Source organism: Nymphalis io, chromosome 10, assembly GCF_905147045.1.
Source record: "Nymphalis io chromosome 10, ilAglIoxx1.1, whole genome shotgun sequence".
Lineage (NCBI taxonomy): Eukaryota > Metazoa > Arthropoda > Insecta > Lepidoptera > Nymphalidae > Nymphalis > Nymphalis io.
In genome coordinates this window covers 5,404,003-5,431,384 of record NC_065897.1, presented here as the reverse complement: position 1 = coordinate 5,431,384, position 27,382 = coordinate 5,404,003, and the positions used below count along the sequence as shown (strand labels likewise).

General features: G+C 31.6%; 1 protein-coding gene across 4 annotated transcripts in view; it reads right to left on the bottom strand.

The window, feature by feature from the left end:
• Window positions 1-27,382, bottom strand: part of LOC126771287 (CUGBP Elav-like family member 1) — a 433,380-nt gene that overhangs the window by 201,025 nt on the left and 204,973 nt on the right. Inside the window, exon 2 of one of the 4 annotated variants that reach the window (XM_050491093.1) lies at window positions 1,293-1,343. The exons of 1 other annotated variant lie outside the window; for it this stretch is intronic. The gene's annotated coding sequence lies outside the window, so the exon portion shown is untranslated. Of the gene's footprint in view, window positions 1-1,292; window positions 1,344-27,382 lie in introns of those variants that run through there. 2 more of the 4 variants (XM_050491095.1, XM_050491094.1) reach the window with 2 other exon arrangements.

The following is a 27,382-nucleotide window of genomic DNA, read 5'->3' as shown; positions in this document are numbered from 1 at the left end:
CACCGATGGTTGCGGGTAATATGTAAGGGTCTAACAGTCCACGCGTAGTTACGAGACGAGTAAGATAATTTTCAAACATCGAATATGTAAAACTCGGCGTATTGATAAGTAGATGAACAAATACAAAACGGTTTAAGAATTAAAAAACAGACTAAACTAAAATATATATAGAAGTTTTTTTCTCGTTATATGGAACAAAAAAAAACAATTTACGAGTTGGCCAAATTCTTAATATTATCATTAAAATGTTATAGATTTTGCTATACAATGGATGACTTTTTTGTTATATTTACGTTTATGTTTGCGTCATGAAAAAAATATTTATAGGTTTTAAGCATTGCCCAGTCTGAATTAAATAAATACTTTTAATAGTATCTTAGTATCTTTATTGGTATAGTGCGGTACTAAACACTTTGTGTATAAAAATATGTCATGGTAAGAAAAATAAATTATTTAAATCTTAGTAACGGTGCCCATTTGTCCAAGCTGCTTGAAAATATTAAATTTTATCTAACCATGAAAATTAGGCGTCAGTCCCGTTGGGAATAATTACAGCCCCATGCGAAATGTAACGCCGTTGTTTGAGGGTTTTGTGCCGAGGGACAGAAATAATCGTCCGCTTGCGGTAACAATATGACTCCTTTAGAGATTAAAATAAATCTGTTTTCTGTATTTCACTGGATTTATTTTTTATTCTGTTATATTATTTAAGAAAAAGTAATTAAGAACTGTATTGAATAAGTAAGTTTTATTAATAAAAATCGTATAAATGAGATACATACCCATTTTTTCTTTTTATCATCGGATATTTAATAGAAAAAGACCATTTGGGAGTATATGTAATAAAATTTAGGAATCTATATTATAAATTATTAGACTATTTTAAATATAGCAACGCATCGTATTGGATTATTGAATATATATTCGAAAATGAGTCTTGACGCCTTCCCCTTTTCAGTGTTAGTTGGAGAATTTGTGTATCCTTAGAACCCGTACTTGATATTTGTTAACCAAATCGAATAAATATATTCTAAATTAGAGAATGCTTCACGATTACTCTAAAAGTTACCTTAATTGAAATTTATTTTTAACAATGTTAAAAAGAATTAAGAATATTTTTAAGAAATTTAAGAATATTTTTTATAGAGAATATTAGCAAAGTCTGTTTACGGCATAGCTAATATTGCTATTTATTATTGTGAGTACAATAGCCCAGACTCAGAAACGAACCAGCGAATTTTACTTTGCTGCGTTATATGAACCGTTGAGCTATGGAGACTTCAAGTGCGTACTTATCGTGATGTTGAGTTATTTAATGTGCTTAGATAGTAGGCAACATCCACCTGAAACAATACAAAAAATAATGGTTAGATAAGTTTCTTCATAATATAATCTTAATAATAAAATATTTCTTAATAATGAAATTCTAGTGTGTATACTAGAATTTTATTATTACTTCTTTTACGATTGGAATATTAATCAAGCTGGCAATAAAGATAGTTATTTTCATTAGAAAAAGGGTTGTTTTTGTAATAACTTTGGCGACTCCTCAATATGACTCGACTATGTCTCACTGCTGGGCTAAGGACTCCTCTTCCTATGAGGACATTTTTAGTTTATTCCACCACGCTGTTCCAATTTGAGTTGGTAGAACTTCAGTGAAATTAGACACATGCAGGTTTCATCACGATGTTTTCCTTCACCGCTGAGCTTGACATGAATTATACACACTTGTTAAAAAAAAATTATTATTTAGTTTGTTTTGTTTATGAACAAATCTTTAAAACTATGACAGTGACGTTTTGATATCATTAAATCTGTACCGGGAATATGAATGAATAATTAATGTTAAGTCACCATGTTGATTTTGAATGCGGTTTAATTTTCATTTGTCTGTTTGTCCGTTGTTTGCGCGGCCGTGCCAAGTGTAGCATTAAAATAAACCATTCGTATTGAAATTAATGTATTTTTGCCATTGTGCGTGTTGTTTTACGTTACAAATGTTAATACGATTTTAATGAAATTCTATAATTTTAATATCTCGAAAATAAATTAAGCCACGGTGGTTATTGTAGCAGTGGTCATACATATGCCATAATACTAAGTGCCTCAACACAAATTGTGACGGTTTTTATTTGAAACCAATATATCAACTCATATATACCCATATATACCCATTATAAATGTGTTTTAATTAAAAATACAACAAAATAAATTACATTGCAGGATTATCGACACAATTAACTATGTATGATTAATTATATTGAAATGATCTCCGCCTGCTGTTGTTATAACGCTAGAATGGAAAGAGAAATAACAAATATATATTATTACGAGTATATTAAAGTCTAACGAAGTAAGTAATTCAATCCGGTATCGTTCGATGGCATCAAATGCTTATGGGATAATATGCATGATCACGTTCAAATAACAATTTCATTATAATAATATAATTTTGTAATTGGTAGGGCTTTGTGGAAGCCAGTTTGCATAGGTACCACAACTCATTACTTATTCTACTGCTTAAAAGCAGTACTTGCAATTAGCATTTTTGGTTTTAATGTGAAGGGAGAGTGATTCAATGTAACCAAGCTTACCAAGGTTACCAAGCTTGGTGGCGCATTAACGATGTAATGAATGCTTAATATATTTTTCACAGCGTCAATGTAATCGGCATCAGTGACCACTTAACATAAGGCGACCCATTATAAATTAAAAAAAATATATCGATATTTTTAGTAAAAAGATTGTAAACAGGATGATATAACATTTTTTGTTGTGGACTCTGATAAGATTTAAATTTTTCAGCGAGAACGTGCCATTTGAGAGTAACGTCTATATATATATATATATATACTTTCGTTTTGTATTGACTAAACGTTTAGAATCTCAGAAGCTGTTTGATCAGTTTTTGAAATACAGAACCAACGTATAACATAAAATGAATTTTACATTCGTGTGGTCTATAATAAATCAAGCATCGTAAGTTATAAGGCACTTTCGTTTCGCTTCTATCCCAGAGGAGTAACTACATGGTTGATCTATAGTTTTATTTTTCAGACAAACGACAGCGGCGATCGAAGGCCGCTTACTTAGTTTATTAATATTTTAACCGTAGCACAGCTTATATAATTTATTTCATAACATTATTTTTTTCAAACTATTATTGCTTTATATCTTTTAGACGAAAGTTCTTACAAAAATTTACATTAAAAAAATTATAGTTATTATTTAACACTATTGAACTTTAAGTTCAGATAATTTTCATACATAAGTGTTTCTAGACGATATAAAATGTATTTACATCTTAAACCAACTATATAGAAGACTTCATCATACCTTATTAAAAACAAGATATTTAAATAAGAATGCTTCGAATAAATTATAAATAATAATACTCATAGTCTCAGAGCATAAGAATTTAATTATATCAAATAAGTCAGTTGTAAAGCCTACGAATTGAGGAAAATAAATTTCTCAAAGCTCTCCTCGCACTAAACACTGTAATTTACCGACATCGGACGTCGAACAATGGCTGTAATAGCAATCCGAAAAGATCTCGCGCAATAAATGTGGGTAGAGATGGCATATAAAGTGTCAGTGAAGTAGATATGACTTATTTGTTTGAAATGTAAATGTTTTTCTTAATTTTTTTTTATTTATATCAACATGTTTTTTAATAATTTCGCTCACAATAAGTAATTATATAATAATACATGGCCTTTTCTCTATATGAATGACTTTATAGCGAGCGAACACACTCATTTCTCTCATTCAGTCATCTGTTATTAGACAGTCAAAAGAGAAACGGGTTTTCAATTATTCAATTATTTATGTTTCAATATAGTACATCAAAGAGTTCTAGTAATAATATTCCATCAATACACTCAATGTATCTCGTTTGTAATTCAAAAGCACTATAGCTTAAAAGCAATTACATATTACGCACCAGTAATTCAAGACTTCGTAGACGTTTATTGAAACATAAATCACAATTACGCTTTAAAGTAACGCATAGAATTTACTCAAAACTTAGCCTACATTTAAGGTGGTAAAAAAAGCTAATGCCGTAGATTTAGTAAACCTGTCGCGTCTGCACCGTTACATAAATCTGTTATACACATACAAGGCGAGCTTAGGCTTCGTACACACTCGCAAAAAACTCATTAAAGCATTAAGAATATCCCCGGGCTCCTTTTTGAATGACGTCACTAGGGTTACCTCTTTATAAATATTTTGATTAAAAAAAAAGAACAATATTATAAATGCTGTCTTATAATTATTTAATCAAAAATACTTAAAAAATTTGAAAGATAAAAAATAATAATTGACAAAGCTTATAATATAATATAAAAAATAATTTATTTGATGTAAGACATTACTTATTTTTAAGAAAATCCTTATGGTTTAATGTTTCATAATTAATTTATTGTACGTAGAGCCAGTAATAGAAAACAATACATCTGAATCGTCAACCCTATTAACAAAAGCCGCGCACGCCAATGTCTGTACAAATAAAGGATTCTATTAATAATGCTCGCTTATTGGCGCTTTCGTTTCGCAGCCGGAACGGGGACTTATAGGGCTCACCGAATCATAATTTATGGAGCGATCACAATATTTGTTATTTATTTAGCGAGAGCCATGCAAACTGCCCTTGAAGATCTCGGGTTCTTTGAGTTTGTTAGTATAATGGGAAAAGTAAATTGATCTAGTACCAATTTGCATATTTATTTCTTTTTTGACAGCCCTTTTCATATTAATTGGACGATGTTTTATTACGATGACTCTTTCTACTAGAAAGTAAACTGGGGAGAAATGTATTGAATTATATATATAATACTGTAGGTTTTCTGTCCGTCAATATGCATAAAAGAGTGGAGGACATTTAAAATTAAATAGCAAATTTACCCATTAGTGTCGATGGATTTCGACAATGGACTAACATATGTTATGTTTTGTCTGTATGCATTTTATTCCACTAAATAAAACTGTTCTATTTAATTCTACAATTAATTGTAATCGCACATAATGCATGTATTTTATTTCGAGTTATTTAAAACACGAATGCCAATTTATATATTGTATTACGAATGTAGCATAATAACAATACAAATTATCAATAAAATTTGAGGAAATTGTGAATATAATACAATTATATTTAAAGTCAATATGCTCAGTATACTTAAATGTATACATCAGTATCAAATTGATGGAATATTTCAAGCAAACAAAAATTTCAACTCATAAGTATTAAATGATATAGATTGAGTTTTGGTATTAAAAATACATTCGATCTTTATAGGTATTTCAATAAAATATCTCCTAAATTCGAACCCATCAACTGAAGTACCTACGTAAAAGCGATGGGTCAATCAAAATAAAAATGTTACCCTCGACTCGGATGCCTCATTAAAAAGTCGTTTCTCACGGAACTTGCCTCATCATTCATAATACTTTTTCAGGTGGATAAATACTGGTACGAAGAACGAGAGGGGCACTCTCCGCGGAATTTATGATGATCTATTGATTCTGCGAAATTTCTTCTCGTCATAGATGTTAAGGTGAAGATACATTGAACGAATAATCATGTTCATTTATTAATAAATAAAATAATTATTACAGTACAGTACAGTAACAGCCTGTTAATGTCCCACTGCTGGGCTAAGGCCTCCTCTCCCTTTTTTTTTTTGAGGAGAAGGTTTGGAGCTTATTCCACCAAGCTGCTCCAATGCGGGTTGGTGGAATACACATGTGGCAGAATTTCGATGAAATTAGACACATGCAGGTTTCCTCACGATGTTTTCCCTCACCGAAAAGCACGAGATGAATTATAATAGAAATTAAGCACATGAAAATTCTGAGGTACAGTGAACAAATACTTATAGGTAATAGTAATTCGATAAACATATACATGATTTGACGAGCCGGTTGGCGTGGTTGGTAGATACTTGCCTTTCACGCCGAAGGTTGTGGGTTCGATTCCCACCCAGGACAAACATTTATGTGCAAGAACATTTCTGTTTGTCCTGAGTCTGGGTGTAATTATCTATATAATACTTATAAATGTACTTAAAAAGAAAAGTAATATATGTTGTATATCAGTTGGCTGGCATCCGTAGCACAAGCTCTTCTTAATTTGAGAGCAGATGACCGTGTGTGAATAATGTCCCAGGATATTATTATTGTAATTAAAACATTACCTTTAATTATTTATTTTATAAACCTTTACTGTGTAACTAATATAAGATTATATTTGATCATGAACTTTAATGACAGAGAAAAATCGCATCCCCCTAATTAGCGCTAAGTTTGTTTTAACTAAAGTAATTTAATTTCTATTTACACGAAAACTTTTATTTTATTTTAAAATGAAGATTTCAATTTCATAAAGCAAAAAGTTTCAAAATCGATAGATCATAATGAATTTATATTGGACACTAATCACTAATATAATAAAGCAACGAAAAGATAGATAATGTGTACTCAACTTAACAGTTTCCCCAAACAACTCGAACTTCCCTAAATTATGTCCAAACTTCGTTCCCTCGTATATAAAACTTTTTTACTAGTCTGTTAAGAGTTTAATGCACAAAAACGGAATATCCCAATAAAACACAGATTTGTTAGAATAGAAAAAAATATAATCAAACTTCTAGTGAAGTGCTCTGATGATATTGTAACGGGTTATATATTAAATAAATATATACAATAAAGAACACATTATATATGTAGGATGTTTCCATTCCTTAGATGCTTAGAATATTCTAAGTAGTAATCTGTTTGAAAATTGGTTAGTAGGATATCATGATTATTATTCGAATACTAGTTCAATGGGATTTCCCATAGGCAATCTCAAATGTTCAATTATACATAGATTATGGGCTCGTTCGTCTTTTAAAAGAACTTGTCCTTATTTGACCTTTGGTATGACTCCTTATAGCCTTATTTATAAGCCAACAGGAACCTAAACCCATGTCACAATTTCTAACTTGAATAAAGACGAACTGACATACAAATTTCAATCTTCTATTCAACTTACTAAAGATTTTTTTTTTATAAAGTAAAAGAGAGCTGAAAATCGAGCTCAGTAGCGTGCCATTGGAGAGGCTTATGTCCAGCAGTAGACGACAAAAGGATGATGGTGATGGTGATGATGATGAAAACAGAGATAGATATGCTTAGTAAGATTCTATGAATCAAAAGTGTGTGTATTAAAAATTATCTGCATGTTTAATATAATTAGAATTAAACTAAATAGTCTACAAATATTGTTATTCAATATGGGCGGATTTCTCCAGTCGTCGTGCGAATAGTCAGCAAATTTATAAAACATATCTACATTATTATACATTCATACTGTAACAACTTTTTAATAGATAAATAACAATATATTAATTCTCTTAGGTGTAAAAAATAGTTTTCATTCTGAACCCACACGTAACACGCAACAAAAACAAACTTTAATGCTCCTCCCAAAATTTTCCGACACCTGGCCGCTCTCGTGAGGAAAAAACTTTAGCGAAATGTTAGAGAAAAAAGCAATAAAAACGACAGAGGTTCGCAAACAAAGGAAAGGCCCAGAGGGTCATAACTCGCGTCACGTTCCTCTTTGTAACTGTGACGTTGCTAAATCCTGTACACTGACGGATATTATTCACGAGAGTAAAACAGTTGACGATGCCTGTCCAAGGGATACAGGTAAGTGTAAGGTAAGCCCGCGATCTAACTAGATAACTAATTTAGTATTCTAATTCTTTTATTATTTAGTATCTAATACTACTTTACTCTTCTCTTGGTGATAGGTCTTTGTTTGAGCCCGTCTGTGTAGGTGAAAACTTTACATCGTGTCGCCCATTTTCCCGTCCGCCTATCTAATAATCACCGCGCATTGGCGATGGAAGAAATATTACTTACATCGCCAATACGCCCAACAACCTTGGTAACTGATGATGTCCCCTGAAGTTACACTGGTTCACTCACCCTTCAAACGGGAACGCAACAATACTATATATTGCTGTTTATCGGTGGAATATCTGATGACTGGGTGGTACTTACCCGGCTTGCACATGGCCCTACCACCTAGTTATCATATATTGATAGCAATTGTGACAAATGATTATTGACAATTGTACAAATAGACAAATTTAAAATATAGTTACCTAATTTAATACTTTCTTCAACTCAGTCTGGATGTGTACCTTAATAGTTAATTTATTTTTCATTAAGTTAATTTAGTTTTTTAATAAATGTCAATAATCTGTATCGCTGTATTTTTTTTATAGAATAAGGTTGTAATGATTACTTACCATCAGGAGGCCCATTATATGGCTCGCCTAACTATTTCATGAAATATACCCTTAATTGGTAATTTATATAAAATTATATCTAATAACGAACTTTAATAATAGAGAAAAATCTCATATTTAGCCCTTAGTTTGTTTTAACTAAAGTAAATTAATTTTTAATTACACGAAAACTTTTATTATGAAAATGTAGATTTAATTTTCTCAATTTATTACGAAGTTTCAAGATCCAAATTTTTCATCATAATAAATCTACATAAATTATAAGGAATTTAGATCAAACACAAATTACTAATATAATAATGCAACAAAAAGACATAATGTGTACTCCACCTAGCAAACAGTTTCTCCGACCAAGTCGAAACTCCCCTAAATTATACTTCTTACAGTGCCAGTGTTTATGGCCAAAGGTTACTTATTGACTATTTTAGAATATGGTCAGAGATCAGAATAAAGTATGAAAAGACTTGTCAAATGTTATATATTTAATTGGTTAGCTTACTTGATTTTAAGATTATAAGGTATATTGTATAAGATTTTAGTGTCACGATATCCCATACATTTAATAGTTTTTGTGGACTAAAGAATCTCAAAAACATACATGACACATGAACCCTGAAAACGTTATACTCCTTTTTTGGACGATATTGTAAAAATATATAGTTTTTCATTAAAAAATTTCGCAACTGACCATCGTTTACAAAAACATAAATGTCATGAAAAAACTAGAAAAGAGTAACAAAAATGTGAGTTATACACTAAACAAAGAAAATGCCTAGAGGTCATAACTCGTAGTGCGTTTTTCTTTGTCACTGTGACGTTCCTTAATCTGTTGACGAAAATTTTTCATGGAGTGAAAGTTTCACGATGCCGGGACACGAAACAGGGTGAGATTATTTTTTTAAAAAAAATTCTACATAGTCACAATGTATTTCAAGCTTATTTCACAATGAAACATCAAAAAAATTGTTTCCTCTCAGTTCTAAAAATATACGTTTTGTCGTACTGACCACTTTGATCTGAAATATCTCCTCTTTGGTTAAGAATTCCAAATTCAAATTTATAAATTCATTTAGCTGGTACATTTGAGTTTTGAAAACTGTCATTCATTTGTTTTTTTCTCATATTTTTTTGTCGCTTATTACAGCAATGGAAAACATGAAATATCGATATATTTACGAGTACGACGAGTTCTACCGTGGCACCAGTGCTACAAAAGATTACCATTTTTTCCGGAATTTGGACAACTTCTTACAAGGAAAAAAATTCAACTCCGATGCGGCAGTTCAAACCATCTTGTTCCATCCATGTTTTTTTTAGTAAAGAGATCAATGAACTACTTATGAGAGAGACAAAAATGCATAGATAACAACGGTGCATACTTTGATTAATTAAATATATTTTACAAAAAAAAAAATTAATTTATATTCCTCCCGTACAAAACGCCAATTTCATATGTAAGGACCTAATATTCTATCCATCTTTATATCGATCACAAGATACACTTATAGAGACACTTTTTTATCTATATTTGATTTTCAAAAGCAAAATAAAACAAAATAGACATAGACAAGCGTCTTCTTCTTTAATAATAAATTATTTCTACATATCATAAAAGCATTTTCGTAAAAAAGTTGAATAGAGAGTTTCACTTTTGCACGCTATACTTTCAAGTTTAATAGAGTGGATGAATAAATCACCCACTAGAGAGAGAGTGATGTATGAATCATCAAGTCGATTTACAACTGACTTTATTCAAAGAAGAAAACTAAAACTATTTTATAGTTTAGAAATTTCATTAAATCTATTTATTATTATTTATATTATTTTTATTCTTCATATGGTATAAAGACGCACACGTTAAAAATATATTTAGAAGACGGAATGGAAAAATGTAATATTTACTTGACTTTGAAATATAAACTTACCTTGTCGTTTGCAACTTAAAGAAGATGGAATATCCATTGTATTAAACGACGTATACATCTTGATTAAGTTTTTCTTGAGAGCACCTGTGACAGCCTCTTTATAAGTTATATTAAAACAAAAGCTCTAAACGATTTCTTGGTATTTTTATTTTTAAAAGATAATTTTCTTATATTTAGATTTTTCGACTTAAGAGATAAACAAAAACAATAAGTTTCACAAGTTATTTTGTGATCTTTATTATATAGCATTCTTTTATTAAGTGTTAAAAATAATTACAATATTATACGTAAATCTCTTTATGTGTCCTAACTAAAAAATGTACTGAACCAATAGTAACAAAACTTATACCACAAAACACAGCGCGTTTCGGAGAAGGTTATATAATATAATATTATTATGTAAATAGCGGCAGCCGCTCTGCAGTTTCGCCTTCTTTAAATTTCAACTATAGAGGTAACAAGCGTGAATTTCATGTTATTGTATGTAATAAAATAAAATAATAAATATAAAAGGATGTTTATAATACTTGTATGTTATTTGATCTAGATTTTGATACATAAAGTGTGAATTAAAGAAAACGGTCACGTCCGAAAAAGGTATCATAAAAGAATTGTGTTCAAAGTAGAGTTCAAATCAAAGCTGGTTCTATTTATCGAACATGTAATAAAAACAAATAATAAAATAACTTTTTCTTGTTCCCTTCTTATATTTAGATTATATATATATCTTACTGCCGTGTTATAGATAATATTAGACGCGTTTTTTGGGTAGAAGCAATAGGCCTTGCCTAAAATATGAACGTGAATACAGAATTGCCTCTCGCTACATTTGAATGTGGTGTATTAGTGAATGGTAAGATTTATTACTGTGAACGACGGTTGTATCACGATTTATGGGAGGGTCCTACGTGTAACGCATCTTCGGTTAAGGATTATTTGATTTCCAATACGACTGAAGGAATGAATGATATCTCGTTGAATCGCTGACGAGTGATTGTGTGCATTTATTTTGTATACTCTAAGGGAAGTTTGATTTCAAGGGATATTCGTTGTAGGCTGAATGTATATGCTTGGCGAATATATTTTTTTGGCAATATATACTTAAAAATAGAGTTACCAAAATCAAATCAATAATATATTAAGTAAAAAAGTTGAATGATCTTGTAAAAGTCAAAAAGTAATGTAATGTGTCTCTACCTAAATGTAAAACTGGGCTTAGGCCTGTCTCTTCTTCTTTTAAAGGTATCTTTAAGGTTTAGAGGTTTTCCACACATTTAGCAGATTTTCATTCGATTCACGTATGTTACTTGCAATGTTTTTATTCACCATCGAAAATGATATAAATTATAGATACAAATTAGGCACATGAAAATTCAGAGGTGCTTTTTCCCATGGTTAAACTTTTAAAATTCGCGTCATCTAACTAACAACTGGGCTATTTCTACCATAATCTTAAAATATATTTTTTTTTAAAAAGTACGAAACATGTTTTTAAACGTATGTTTTGTACGTAGGCTGGTTTAAATAATTTGCAATCGGGAACGTTGTAACAGGAAATTTGACATATACTACAAATATGTGTTTAATTTTAGTAATTCTATATTCAAAATCTATTTCATGTGCCTAATTTAAATAGTCATCAACGCGTTTACTGACACGTGATAAACTGATTACACGTGGAACCTTGAAACGATGTGTCAGATATAAATGTTCACGAATCAATCTTAGTTTGTAACGAGTAGGCATCGTCGTACGAGGGGGTATAATTTGACAGGCAAAATGAAAACTTTATATTGCCTCTCTCATCTCACTGAAGTTGCCAAGTCACAACTTGGCCGTCATATTTAAGAGCCAAGTTACGTGAGTATAAAAATCCGGATCTTGATACTTGTCGTGTTTTTTTTTTGTTTCAACTTTGTTGCTGATCTCGGATAAACAGCCAAGCCAAGTTTACCCTAACGATTACGTTTTTCCACTCTAGCTCGTGTCGTGGTGGATGCTTTTGGTATCTCGATTTCATATCAATAATAATAATTATTTATTTATTCAAATAACAAGACTCATATACAAAATTTCAAAAAAAATAAAATAAACACTACTATCTACTATTTATTACCTACTACTACTGACCACAAACATCGTAACTGATATTATTGACGTTAACTCCATCAATATGGCAACCAACATGCTGGTTACTGAGTATATCAATGAGCTCGTTAACATAAAGATTGAAGAGCGTAGGTGATCTTAGCCCTCCTTGCCTTACCCCACATTCCAAACTATACGATCGAGATAGCGCTCCATCCCATTTGACATTGTTAATTTGATTGCTATACCAATACTGGTGGTAGGGCTTTGTGCAAGCTCGTCTGGGTAGGTACCACCCACTCATCAGATATTCTACCGCAAAACAGCAATACTTGATATTGTTGTGATCCGGTTTGAAGGGTGAGTGAGCCAGTGTAATTAAAGGCACAAGGGACATAAAATCTTAGTTCCCAAGGTTGGTGGCGCATTGGCTATAAGCGATGGTTGACATTTCTTACAATGCCAATGTCTAAGGGCGTTTGGTGACCACTTACCATCAGGTGGCCCATATGCTCGTCCACCTTCCTATTCTATAAAAAAAATAAATCAATAGGTGATATTTGTGTCAGTTCCAGCTTTGTCCAAAGGATAGAAAACCAAATCAAATGCTTTCGACAGATCAAGAAAACATGCATAAATAGGTGTTTTACGGTCCGTATAGTATTTTACAGTTTGCTTTAAACTTAATATTGCAGTTTCAGTCGAGAGACCAGATCGAAAACCAAACTGATTATTATGTGGCTTAAAATATTTATTAAGTTGATTGTTGAGCACACTGTCAAAAACTTTGGAAATTATCGTAGCTAGTGATATAGGCCTATAATTATTCTTATCTGAACTATCACCCGTTTTATTTTATATAATAGGTATCACTATTGTTTTTATCATATTACTTGGAAAATGTGCATGAGATAGACGAAAGGAAAATAACATTCAAAATCAGTAACTCTTATTTTAATTTTATATCCAAACTGAAAGTTAAGTGAAGACTTTGCAGAACCTAGAGGCGATTTAACAAAAAAGTGATCTACAAAAAGATTTCTTATTTTAATAGAATCACTAACGCCATCAACGCTCACGGGAATTGTTCAGATTATTTGAGTGTTTCCAAAAAGTGTGGAAGTCTTTGTTGGAATGATGTGAAGCTTAAATATACATCTTAATTTGAATATCAGGATCTTGACACCGTTTCAGACGTCATTTAAATATTCTCCTAGCTTCACACATTTGTTCATATAAACGACCCGCAACAGGCATATCACTATTTATCCATAGCAAGAATTGTTTCCGGGCTTCACAATGCGCGTCGCTTACATGTCTGTTCCAGCCAATAATTTTTTGTATGTTTTTTAAGTGTTTTTCTTTTCCGATATTGAATGATCGACTCACTTAATAACTAATAACATAATTGTACGTTTTATCTATGACTAATGTAAGGCTTAATTTATTACATTCATAATCACTACAAATTCTAAAGTCATCTGGGAAATCAATAAGTCGTAATTTTTTATGACATTTCTTTTTGTAAGTTTTTCCAAAGACATTACACTCCAAATTACTTTACTATTATATTTGAAATTTTGTTTTTTATTGTTAATAATATAATCGAGATTGCATTCAATTACTAATGGAAAATGTTCAGACCATAGAATACACAATATCTAACATAAGTATTAACTACTGAGTTCTCAGCCGTTTTAGTTACTATACAATGATCTAACCATCTCCTAGTCCCGTGTACATCACTAATAAATGTATATCTGCTTGAAACCCTAATAATTTCATATCTATAGAAGTCCATTGTAAATCGTCACAAACTGATAACAATTCATTACAAAATCTCTCTGATTATATGCATTAAAGTCGCCTAATATATAACACATATATATATATATATATATATATATATGCATGTAATAATAAATTTACTGGTGGTAGGGCTTTGTGCAAGCTCGTCTGGGTAGGTACCACCCACTCATCAGATATTCTACCGCAAAACAGCAATACTTGATATTGTTGTGTTCCGGTTTGAAGGGTGAGTGAGCCAGTGTAATTACAGGCACAAGGGACATAAAATCTTAGTTCCCAAGGTTGGTGGCGCATTGGATATGTAAGCGATGGTTGACATTTCTTACAATGCCAATGTCTAAGAGCGTTGGTGACCTCTTACCATCAGGTGGCCCATATGCTCGTCCGCCTTCCTATTCTATAAAAAAAAAAATATATATATATATATATATATATAACACTTGACTCATTAGTTTCATTTAGTATGTATTAGAAATCTGACTGTAGGCTGTCAAATTTAAATAAGTATGTCAATTATTAATAGTTTTATAATTTTGTAATGAATAAAATGATCTATCATATCTTATAAAATACAAAAACGATTCTTTATATTACTTGTTAAAACATATGTGTAACATATAAGTTAGATAAGTCAATGTTATTAAGCTATTCAAAAAAACATGAATATGTGTATATATTTATTTGTGTATGTGTGTGCAATTTGAAAATACGTCATCAATTCAAATGCGACCGACAAGTAAGCCAATATTTTGTAATGTTGTACTGTTTATAAATTTTTCTCGGCTAAACTAATTCAGCCAACAACTAATGCCAAAGAGATCCGAATCCGTACTGAACGTCCGTTACATAAATGTTACACAAACACATTTACATTAGTGCCCATAATGGTTAACATTAAGGGTCATTCTGTTGAATAGTAGAGCACGGGAGAATAGGTAACCACATTTTTTGCCTATAATCGCACCGTAATTTGTTTAACTTAAATTATTCAGCTAAACATAATATATTTTATGTCATAAAATGTAAATATTGCACATATATTGTAAAACGATGCCTGCATCGTTAGTAGAGTCTATCTAGCAAAACAGAGTATCCCAAAGCCTGATATTGTTAAAAAATCGTTAAAATTGTTCTCTCAAAAGATTCTCAGTAGCATCTCAGAGCGCGAAATCTGGAAGTGATACATTCTCTAATAATCAACAGCCAATCATTGTCCACTGCTGAACATAGGCCTCTCCCAAATTTTCTAAATTATAGAATTTATGGCGGCCCTGCTCTTGATTTCTCTCCAGTCATATCAAATTTCTGTCCCGACAGACAACAAGAGTGAGGAAATAGAAAGTGGATATGTATTTGAGCATACAGCTCCTTAAGATTGTTATTTTAATAATATAAATTATAGATACTATAATTAAAATGATTTATCTATTAATAGACAAATCACGGTAAAAACTATTAATAAAACTAGACCCGTGAGTGTGGCTCGTGAATGTCCCACTGCTGGAGAAAGATTAAAATTCGCTGGAAAATTTTCGAGCATATTGTGGATATATAATGGATAAAAGTAAATATGTGTCAAATAAGTACAAGTATTCTCAACATATTTTCTACGGCGCTAATTGCGTAAATTATAAAAATAAGTTAAACATATTAAGAATGTAGATTTGCTTGAAATCATTTGAAAGCTGAATGTGTAGCTTGGATGAATAAGAAAAAAATTAGGTTATATTTGAAAGTTAAGTAAAATTATGTGCATGAACAAATAAAAATGAACGAATGCAACTAAAATTAATACTATAGAATGTTGAATGGCTTATGCTAGAATTTAATTTGAATGTATATAAATTAATATAAAGTTTTCTATAGCAAGGTTTTATTTCTCAAACCATTGAGTAGGTTTCATAAACCATGATAAATATTTGTTTAATTATTGACACAGCTCTTTGGACGCCATGCCCGATGTTAGCTTGACAATGTGCTATACACACAGCACATTGTCAAGCTAACATAGATCACAGGCTTGAACTGGCGAGCACTAGTTCAGATCCAAATGTTCGATCCACCGAACCTCTAGTTCTATCCATATATTGTAATTAAATTTCACGTACAGTAAACAGTAACAGCCTGTAAATGTCCCACTGCTGGACTAAGGCCTCCTCTCCCTTTTTTTTTTTGAGGAGAAGGTTTGGAGCTTATTCCACCGCGCTGCTCCAGTGCGGGTTGGTGGAATACACATGTTGCAGAATTTCAGTGAAATTAGGCACATGCAGCTTTCCTCACGATGTTTTCCTTCACCGTAAAGCACGAGATGAATTATAATTACAAATTAAGCACATGAAAAGTCAGTGGTGCTTGCCCGGGCTTGAACCCACGATCATCGGTTAAGATTCATGCGTTCTTACCACTGGGCCATCTCGGCTCAAATTTCACGTATTTTTTTTTAAATCGATCTTAAAAAGTAGTAAAAATTAATATTAGAATGCACGTAAATCATTTAAAGTCAACGTTTTCTTGATGAATATTCCTTTTTACCGTTGTGACTTTTTAAATAAATTAGATGAAAAAGGGTATAAGAATTAATGATCACCCTAGAATAAGAGCGCCAGAGATAAAAAATAATGCAATTTATGTTGCCAGTATTCCTTTTGCCGGTAATAAATTAATTAGTTTTTTCTAATATGAATACTGGGCTATTTATTTCAGTATTACATTCCTAAAGATAGTTTAAAATTAGCCTTTCTTAATATAATACCATATATCTATACTATTTTATAAAATTTGTATGTATTTGGATTTGGTTTGAGAAAAGTGAATGTGTTTCCTGATAAACTTCTAACCATGGAAACTGACAATTTCATTCATTTCAATTCAACCATAAATTCTTTAACCATAAACCATAATTTCAGTCGCTGCAATTGTCAGTTTCATTCAAAAATTATAAAGTAATTCTGTTTGACGATGTCTGATGAGGTAGTTCAAAGCATAGTTTCCAGTAAATCATAAAATTCTTCCTGACGTGGACTAAATTGCGTCTGTAACTTTAGAATTGACGTATTCTTTAGATGATACAGTACAGTACAGTAACAGCCTGTAAATGTCCCACTGCTGGGCTAAGGCCTCCTCTCCCTTTTTTGAGGAGAAGGTTTGGAGCTTATTCTACCACGCTGCTCCAGTGCGGGTTGGTAGAATACACATGTGGCAGAATTTCGATGAAATTAGACACATGCAGGTTTCCTCACGATGTTTTCCTTCACCGAAAAGCACGAGATGAATTATAAACAGAAATTAAGCACATGTAAATTCAGAGGTGCTCGCCCGGGTTTGAACCCACGTTCATCGGTTAAGATTCACGCGTTCTTACCACTGGGCCATCTCGACTTCCTTTAGATGATAAAGATAAAAAAATTAAATCACAGCGACTAATTTCGATGGCGACTAGGCGAATAGCTAAATATATCACAGTGCACAAAATAATGTTAGCGCAAGCATAGACGCACTTTTTTATAAAATGGCACGGTAATCCGACCAGAGAGAGTCTTTACGTGCTTTCTACCTTCTAAATTTCTAGCTGCTACAAAAATCTCGACTGAAGGACCCATATTTTTTTTGGTCCGATCGGGGATTGATTTCAAGATGTGATCTTTTAATAAAAATTCTGAACTTCATATTATAAATTTGAATAAATCGTAGACTATTATGTTTTTCTAATGGTGTTATTTTTGCCCTTGTTAATATGTATGCAAATATATGTTTTCTTTGCTTAAACAAATCCTACGTGAACAGACAAATATAAAATTAACTCAAACACATAAAAAAAACAGTCGTCACCATTATTCTTAAAAATTAGCGAATGAAATGCAAAACAGCGGTCGTGGAATTAAGATTTATTTTCGTACAGGCTAATCCTTGTTGTCATTTCGTTTAGCTGTATATTTTTTTGAATGCGGACTAAATTTTTTTAACTGTAATGTACTTAAATATTTCATTTTAGCTTTTAATCTATACGTCTTATATAAAACAAAATTTTATTTACATAAAGGACCGATACCACCCTGTTGCTAAATCATTTGAACATCCACCGAAGATTGCGCGTTCATACTCCGGAATACCTGATTACTTGTCGTGTGCTTAATTTGTGTTATATTCATGTTCATTTCATGCTCGGCGACGAAAAAATTATCACAAGGATACCTGCATATCTCAGCTGAAAATTTACCACAAGCGTATCCACCAATCCCCATTAGAGCAACTTGAAGCCTCGAAACGCTCTCTTCAAAAAAGTAGTTTTTTACCGTTGTTAGTCATTTACAAAATTATCTTAAGTTACTTAGTACTGTTGTTTCGTGATAAATAATAGTACCTAGTAGTAGAAATATAGTAGTAAGATAAATAATAGTAATTTACTGGTGCTAGGGCTTTGTGCAAGCTCGTCTGGGTAGGTACCACCCACTCATCAGATATTCTACCGCAAAACAGCAATACTTGATATTGTTGTGTTCCGGTTTGAAGGGTGAGTGAGCCAGTGTAATTACAGGCACAAGGGACATAAAATCTTAGTTCCCAAGGTTGGTGGCGCATTGGCTATAAGCGATGGTTGACATTTCTTACAAAGCCAATGTCTAAGGGCGTTTGGTGACCACTTACCATCAGGTGGCCCATATGCTCGTCCACCTTCCTATTCTATAAAAAAAAAAAACCTACCACAATGTTCTAAAACTGTACTATGTATATACACAAACGAAGATGTAGAAAGCCGTGCTTAATGAAAACAATTATTTATAAATATAACATATGACATCAATTTACAGTCAATAAATACTTGGCAAGACTCCTGCAGCATTATGAACAGAAACGAGCGTCCAACTTTACGCATACAAAATTAGTACCTGAAACAAGAAAATAACTCAGTATACAGTATTATACAGTTGTAAAATTTTATGTAATACGTCTTAAACTATTAAGTCAAAAGAATCAATTAAATTTTCCATAGAAAGTTAATTTGTATTAAAATAATGAGATAATGTCCTTCGGATCGATTTCGGCGGCCAATCTCAAGGGAGAGCCAAATACGCAGGAATTATCAAAGTGCACAAGTTTGTCCGTAAACAAAGATAAAACTCTCCGTTCCCTCATTCTCATAATCTGATGGGATAGCAATCCGAAACGACCGGAAAGAGATCAAGCAAAGGACCAACGGCTTTATGTGCTTTCCGCTTTAACATCTAAATTCAAGGGGCCGCTACTGAAAATTTTTCCGCCGAAGTCCTCCACAGAATCTGCTGTTTCATATATTGCCACTAGACCGACGAGTATTAAAATTATAACATAATCATATAATAGTTACTTTTATTACACGAGAAAATTAAATAAGGGGTATATACACAATAAATAACGTTTTTATTCTATACATACATAGCTCACTATGTATTTAATTTGAGAATAAAAGTAACAAAAGAGTTTCTCTAAATATTAGATTTAGTATAATTCACTTATTTTACAAACGATATTTATGTACATTTAAGTAATTAAAAACAATTATGTATTGTGTTATTAATTTACAAATTATATTCCAGTCTGTTCTATAGTATTTAGTTGAATATTTCATAACTTGGCATGCACTCGAATCGAGTTTTGTCTTAGACAATTTGATAAGTGGTCGCCAAGTTAGGAAACTACTAGAGAATTCAATAGCGTTACTGTTCTATTGTTAGTATATTGTTACACGTAATTTGACTTGTTTAATTATAAGTATATGTATAGTTATATTATATATAAATTAATTATAAGTAATTGGTTATTGAAGCTCGATTGCCTCGTCGATCCAGTGGCTAGATATAAGTCTGAGGTCCAGGACGCGCCTTAAGTAATTGGGCTTTCCTGTTAAAAATTCTCATTAGCACCTTGGAGTTTAGAACATTCTTACTTACATTCTTGTGCTTCGAAACGCCAGTAAGCTATTGGTCTTGAGCCTAAATTTTTTCCTGTCGTGTCGGATTGCCATCCTATCGGATTATATGAGTCAGCTTCATAACGAACAAAAGTTTACTGTATCGACATAAGAAATATAGAAATAATGATCCGTTATGTGAAGCGTTTCAATAGACAATTTCGAGAAATTGCCTTCGAGTAGCTGTGTAGAGAATTCAGATACGGTCTTAATTTAATTCATTAAGAAGGCCCTAACCAAGTAATCCGACACTGGTGAAACAGGAGACACCTTAAAGTATGGGTAATTAAACAAATCCGCAATCGTAATAACATAGAACTGAAAACACAGCAGAAGTGATATTTGCAATACAAACAGTTGTTATCCACAATTGTCAGCAAAACCTTTGTTTTGTTTCCATTCGTACTTTAGGGTTTATCAAAAAAAATAATTACAAATAAACATGATTTATAAACATAAGCAATCGCTAAAATAAATACGCTAAAAATAGTTTAGTCTTAGAAAATACTAATAACAACGTACTAATTAAAATATTAATAATAAAGTTTCATAAATATAGCGAAATATAATTAATATAATAAAAGTAACGACAAAACGTTAGTTTGTATATAATATATTTTGTAAGGTATTTTCAGAAACGGTTCAACGGACTTGTAAGTACCAATTAAAGATAGTTGTAAATATTATATTAATGGCGTTTCCAATAAACTATCTGTTCCCAGCTATGCACCCACTCACCTCCCGTAATTAAAACCGCTAAATTCACGAGCGAAGCGTCGACGCGCTAATATAATAAAGCCAGTATAAACCGCTCTAAACCGGTTTAATATCAAGAGGGCGGCGGATGCCTCAACTTTTAGCCACGCCGGGGGGGGGGGGGGTGTTACAACTTACAACCGGAGCGGATTAACGCGGGTGTGTACTCAGCTTAATACTAGTTTCTTTGTTTGCGCACAACTTTGCCACTTCTCTAAGATGATGATTGTTTATATTTTGATCGGTAAATAATGTAGTGGTTTTCAATAAATATCGAGATTGTAGATTAAGCAATATCACTCATATTGAAGTTTGAAGAAGCAGATTCAGCTAGAGTCAGATTCCAAAGATAAATATAAATCATATAACATCGATACTATTCTTAAAATGTCTTTTTTTTTAATGATATATATAGTTTGACGGGCAAATAAGCCATCTGATGGTAAGTGGTCACCACCGCCTATATACATTGGCGATGTAAGAAATATTGACCCTTCTTTTTATCGCCACCACCAACTTTGGGAACTAAGATTTAATGTCCTTTGTGCCCGTAGTGAAACAAGAGCATTCACCCTTCAAACCGGAACGCAACAGTACAAGGTATTGGTGTTTAGCCGTAGAATATCTTGCGAGTGGGTGGTACTTACCCAGACGGACTTACATAAAGACCTACTTCTAGAAAATAAATGTCTACAAATCAACATTTATTACAAAAAATATAATGTATGTATGTAATGACTGGAAATGTTCTTTTATTCGAAATATTTTTGCCATAAATACGATCCTACGATAAACAAACTTTTGACCGCAACATAATGGGATGCAAATTACGAAACTGGTGATTCATATCTATTTCGATCAACCAAATCCGTATTTTATATAAGTAAAGCAATCCCAACAAATTGATTCCGAGGCGCGCGATTTCTTCGACCTACGAACTTATGAAATTGATATGTGAATAGCGTCACATCCCTCCCGCCCTGAGACCTTGTAAACGTTGAAAAAAATATCACTATTTTCTCGTTTATATTAAAAGGTTACTGTTTTGCTATTCAATAAGAACTCATTTCGTGAATTGTTGAAAACCGACTTACGATTATACGCTATTTTGATCTCATATCCTTTTTTTTATTAATGTAAGAAAGTAATGTAATTTTCAGAATCATATAAATTGAAAAAATCTGTGTAGAATATGAATTAGACTAAATACAAAATAAGAGGCCATTTTTTTTTTGCATTGCAAATTAAAACCAATTGCCGACGATATCGAACGCAAAAGTAGTATAGTAGTATAATAGAATATAATTTTAAATCTTACCCGTCAAACAGAAAGTTAAAAATGTCTGATAATTTTTGTTAAACAGCTTGTATAAGTTTGTTAAAGAGTTATACTTGTTTAAATAATATGAAAACATCGAAGAATGTTATATTAAAATTAAGTAGTGATAGTATCACTGCTTTTATTTTAAAATTTATAAGAAAATAAACCACTTTACCACTGATCACATGTTTCACCGCGATACAGCACTTCATTTACTTGTGGTCGAGCTTTGTGCAAGCTCGTCTGGGTAGGTACCACCCACTCATCAGCATATTCTACCGCAAAACAGCAGTACTTGGTATTGTTGTGTTCCGGTTTGAAGGGTAAGTGAGCCAATATAATTGCAGACACAACGGACATAACGTGTTGGTGGTGTAATGTAAGCGATGGTTGTTGTGTTCTGGTTTGAAGGGTGAGTGAGCAGACTACAGGCACAAGGGACACATCATTTTCGCTCCCAAGGTTGGTAATGCATTGGCGATTTAAGGAATAGTTAATATTTCTTACGTCACAAATGTTTTTGGTCGTAAGTGACCACTTACCGCCAGGTGATCTATTTGTCCGTCTGACAAAAAAAAATAATAGTTCAAGTAATAATTATATTCTGATACTTGAAGTTATAATAAGTTATTATTATATTAAAAAACAGTAATAACTTCAAAAATTATAACATTATACCAAATGATTAGCTAAAAATCTGACAATTTATAAAATAAACACTAAAATTACTTTGCTAAGAAAACAAAATTCTAAGATCGCGATGGCACAATGTGAACGAAGCGGTCCCAACAAATTGAATCCAAGACCTGCGACATGTGACCCGTGACACTATAAAAAGCCTCTTTATGTGTTTATCGCGATTCGAGCCCCGGACTCAGGTTCTTACTTAAGGGATACAACTTACTTGTTTTTTTTTTTCTTTTGATATGAACTTTACTTAAGTCTTTTTACTCGTTCGTTTATTTAAGGGTTTTCTTTGGGCCAAGTAAGTAAACTCGAGTAATGTTAATTTTTTTCGTAAGAATTTTATTGCACTAGACAACGGGACTGAGTAATTAATCCGTTGATAATGTATATTTATTATTGTTATTGCAATTTCAGTAATAAAGTAATGATTTTCTTTATTTATTAATGCTATAATCACCATCGCTATTAAATAGTTATTAAAATTTTTTTACGATACATACTCTTTTTATTTACGGCAAAAAGGAGAACGGGTAAATAGTCAGATTTAATGTGTCATTTCCGGCCATACGCAATAGCGTTTAAGAGTAGTTTTAGCGTTTAACATTCATTACACTGCTTATGCGCTGTCAACCTAAGAATTAGATTTAAATATGTTGTGTCTCTCGCGCGTGTAATAAAACTGGCTAACTGAGCCTTAACATTTCAACACAATAATAGAAAGCATTAATAGAAAGCATATTTAGCGTCGGAATAATTGGTTACAAAAATGTGCTCACTTTACTGATGGTAGAGTTTTGTGCAAGCTCGTCTGGGTAGGTACCACCCACTCATCAGATGTTCTACCGCAAAACAGCAGTACTTGGTATTGTTGTGTTCCGGTTTGAAGGGTGAGTAAGCCAGTGTAATTACAAGCACAAGAGACATGACATCTTAGTTCCCAAGGTTGGTGGCGCATTGGTGATGTAAGCGATGGTTAACATTTCTTACAATGCCGTTGTCTATGGGTGTTGGTGACCATTTACCATTAGGTGGCCCATATGTTCGTCCGCCTTCCTATACTATATAAAAAAAAACACAAAGCTGGCCATTGAACTAAACGATTACAAATCGAGAATAAACTATTTTAACTAAATTAATAATATATTAAAAGGAACGATCAAAGCAACAATATATTTCTTTATTATTAACATGTAACACGTAAAAAACTTTATGAAGTTCTATTGAAAAGTTAAATTCGTGATTCAGTTTTCTAAACTGAATCACGAATTAAACTTTTTAGTCTATTCCAATATCGAAATCATTATCATAATAATTCGAGTCAGAAATTGTAAAAGTTCGCGTTCTGATAACCGGCATTGCATGTCGATTACCTTCATTGTATCTCCTTAACTTACTTCCGTATTGCAGAAGTCACAGAAGTTGACTTTTTGTGGTATAGGTAATATTGAATTCACTCAATGGTATTGAGTTAAGGAATTTAGGGCAATCGTAAATACGACATAATATAAAGATTTTATCGTAATACGTACAAAATTGTATACAAATATAACTAGACACTAGAAAAAAAAGTTGTGAAGAATTAAATGATTATTATTATCATAAAGAAGTACTTATCTCAATACGAATTAATTAATTTATTGTAAGAACAGGTTTATTGTGAACTTAAAATATATAAAGCAAAAAACGTGTTTTTTTTAATACGAGTTAAAGTAAAATTATAAATAAAACTGCTATGGAATATTATATACATAATAATATTACATAATCATAAAGATGACAATTTCTTTTCTAGGCCGTTCTTTTCCTTTGTAAAGCCTCTCGAGATCGGTACGAGGTAAGAATTAATCTTTACGAACAATAGCTTAAGTGGTCTCTTGGACCGTGACGCTGTGAGCATTGTTATTTATAAGAATTGTCTCTTATGTAAGGACCTGTAATATGTATTACAGTTTATTGTTAAAATAAATGTGTATTAAGAATGTTAAGTAAAAAAAAATGACATCCTATATTTACAAACACCATGAAAGCTATTTCATATAATATAACTACGAGCATTTCTATCATAGAGAATAACGACGCATAAAAATATATAACTCTATTATATATATATATATATATATATATATATATATATATATATATATATATAATATTTATTCGATTTTTACAGTCCTTTAAAAATTATATAATATAATTTTCATGATTTGCTAGGTAGGGTTACTAGATATATTTTTTTCTATGTAAGTCTACCACCGCCCATGCACATTTTCAACACCCGAGGGTTTGCAGATGCGTTACCGGCCTTTGAGGAATGAGCTCGAGTACTCTTTTCTTTAACGTTTTTATGTCGTATCGGTTCGGATAATTCGCCGGCGAAAGCTGGTTTCATAGAATGGTTGTGCAAAAATCGTGTTATTGTGGATTTCTAGACGTTGAGGTGGCGAGGATGGAAATTTGAATTCTGGCGCGATGTCAGTTGGTGATATTCAGCGACTGGGACTAATCCAAACAATTCCTCGAAACATTCCCCTGATATATGCGATGAATCTATTAAATCATGGATGTAAAGCGTAAATAAACGAATTCTGATGGTGACGCAGGTGATAAATGAAAATAAATATTTATTGAGAGCATCGTGTTGTTTACATGATTTTAATGTAACAGAAAAAAACATAAAAATAGAGATGGTTTTTGTTGAACTGATTATAAATATAATTTAAATTTTTTATAGTTTAAATACTCATTTTAGTTGAATTATAGTTTTAATATTCCACGCATCATATTTAAACCTAAGAAATATTCAACCAATCAAATAAGTTATACAAATTTTATGAAAGAAACAGAGAATTTACATACAAAATTTTCGAATTGAAAAAATGAAATGTCTCGTAAGTGACTCGTGAAAAAGAACGGCCTGGGCAGGTTGTTCAACAAAGATCTTCATAGCTTCATCTGTTTCAATTTTCTCTTTTGCTGTCTATTGAAAAATGAAAAGCGATGCGTCTACATTGTTTATCGATTCGAGCGCCTTTCGTTAGTTCAATACACATAGGAAATAGAAAAATAAGACTTGAGTACACATCCATCGAGACCAATTTTCTATTTTTATCTTGTCAAATATGAATATTCCTAGTATAGCACATAAAATATTTAAAAAAATTAATTAGGAAGTATAGTAAAATTAAAAGCAATTAAAAAAATATATAATATTAACATTATAAATATCAACCCACTGCTAGACAAAGTAGTCCTCTCTCTTAAGGAGAGGGTTTGGAGTTTATTCCACCACTCTGTTTTATTTATGGTTGGTGGATTAGGATGTGGAAAATAATCTATTTACCTCACGATATATTCTTTCACCGCATAGCATGAAAAAAAAAATAACAGCATATGAAAAACTCATTTCGACTTAACTAGATTTGAACCTGTTTGTGTTTGTCTGTGTGTGTTTGTCTTTGATTAAGGTCCGCGTGTTCTATCTTAACTTATTTTCTCTAACCAATTGTATAATACAATACAGACTTACAGCTATCTAAGCATTCTCTGCCAATCAACTTTAAGTCTAAGCAGATTCACGTAGTTTATTTATAATAATAATTTAACACAATCGTATTAAATAAATGAACAATATAAAATATAAATTTACTATGAATACAAAGAATATTAAAATTAATCGTTATATAATAGAGAGATGCGGAATAATAGTCGTGATGAACGAAGGGTCCTCGACTGAACGAGGAATTCTAAATACAGAATATTGTAGATAATTTAAATTAAAACAAGATATATTAGTACAAAGCATTTTTGTATTGTCGTCTATTATCAAGCTTATACTTTATATAAGAAGCGCTTTTATTTTAAATTTATGAAGTCATTCTAAGTGTCCCCGACAGGCCCCGACAAACTTCATAGACTGAAACCTGCATTTTAGATACAATGCTAGATCGTATTACTGTAATCTTTAAACACCAATGACTCAGCATCGCTCTTCATAATATGTCATCTACATAAACTATTATAACATTCAACAACTTATAAACACATTCACACACAAATAAAAACGTTGGAATGTAGGCGACTTTAATTCATTTTAATATATAGCTTATGACTTTTTTTTGAATATTTATTCGTGTATAAAAGTATTAGAGATTAAATGTAATTATAAATATTACGTGAAGTTTCTGTATTTACCGAGAATCTGTGCTTAATTTTCTCTTAGGACAGTTGATACGAAATAGTTGAGTCGATTATTTAAACATTTTCATAATATTTCTAAAACGCAAAGTAAATTAAAATGTGTCAACGTTCCATATTTATCTATATAGATAATAATGTATTTATAGTTTAGCAATCTCTAAATTTGATCTTGTCTTGCCTAATTGTAGAAGTCCTTGTATTTACCTTAAAAAAACCTTTCTTATGAATAAGCTTATATACTTCAAATAGCATAAACATTTTCATACAGAGTTACAATCGAAGTTGTCTATCGGTAAAGTTAGATTAACTACTTCGAAAGATAAAACTTATATTATGACCATGT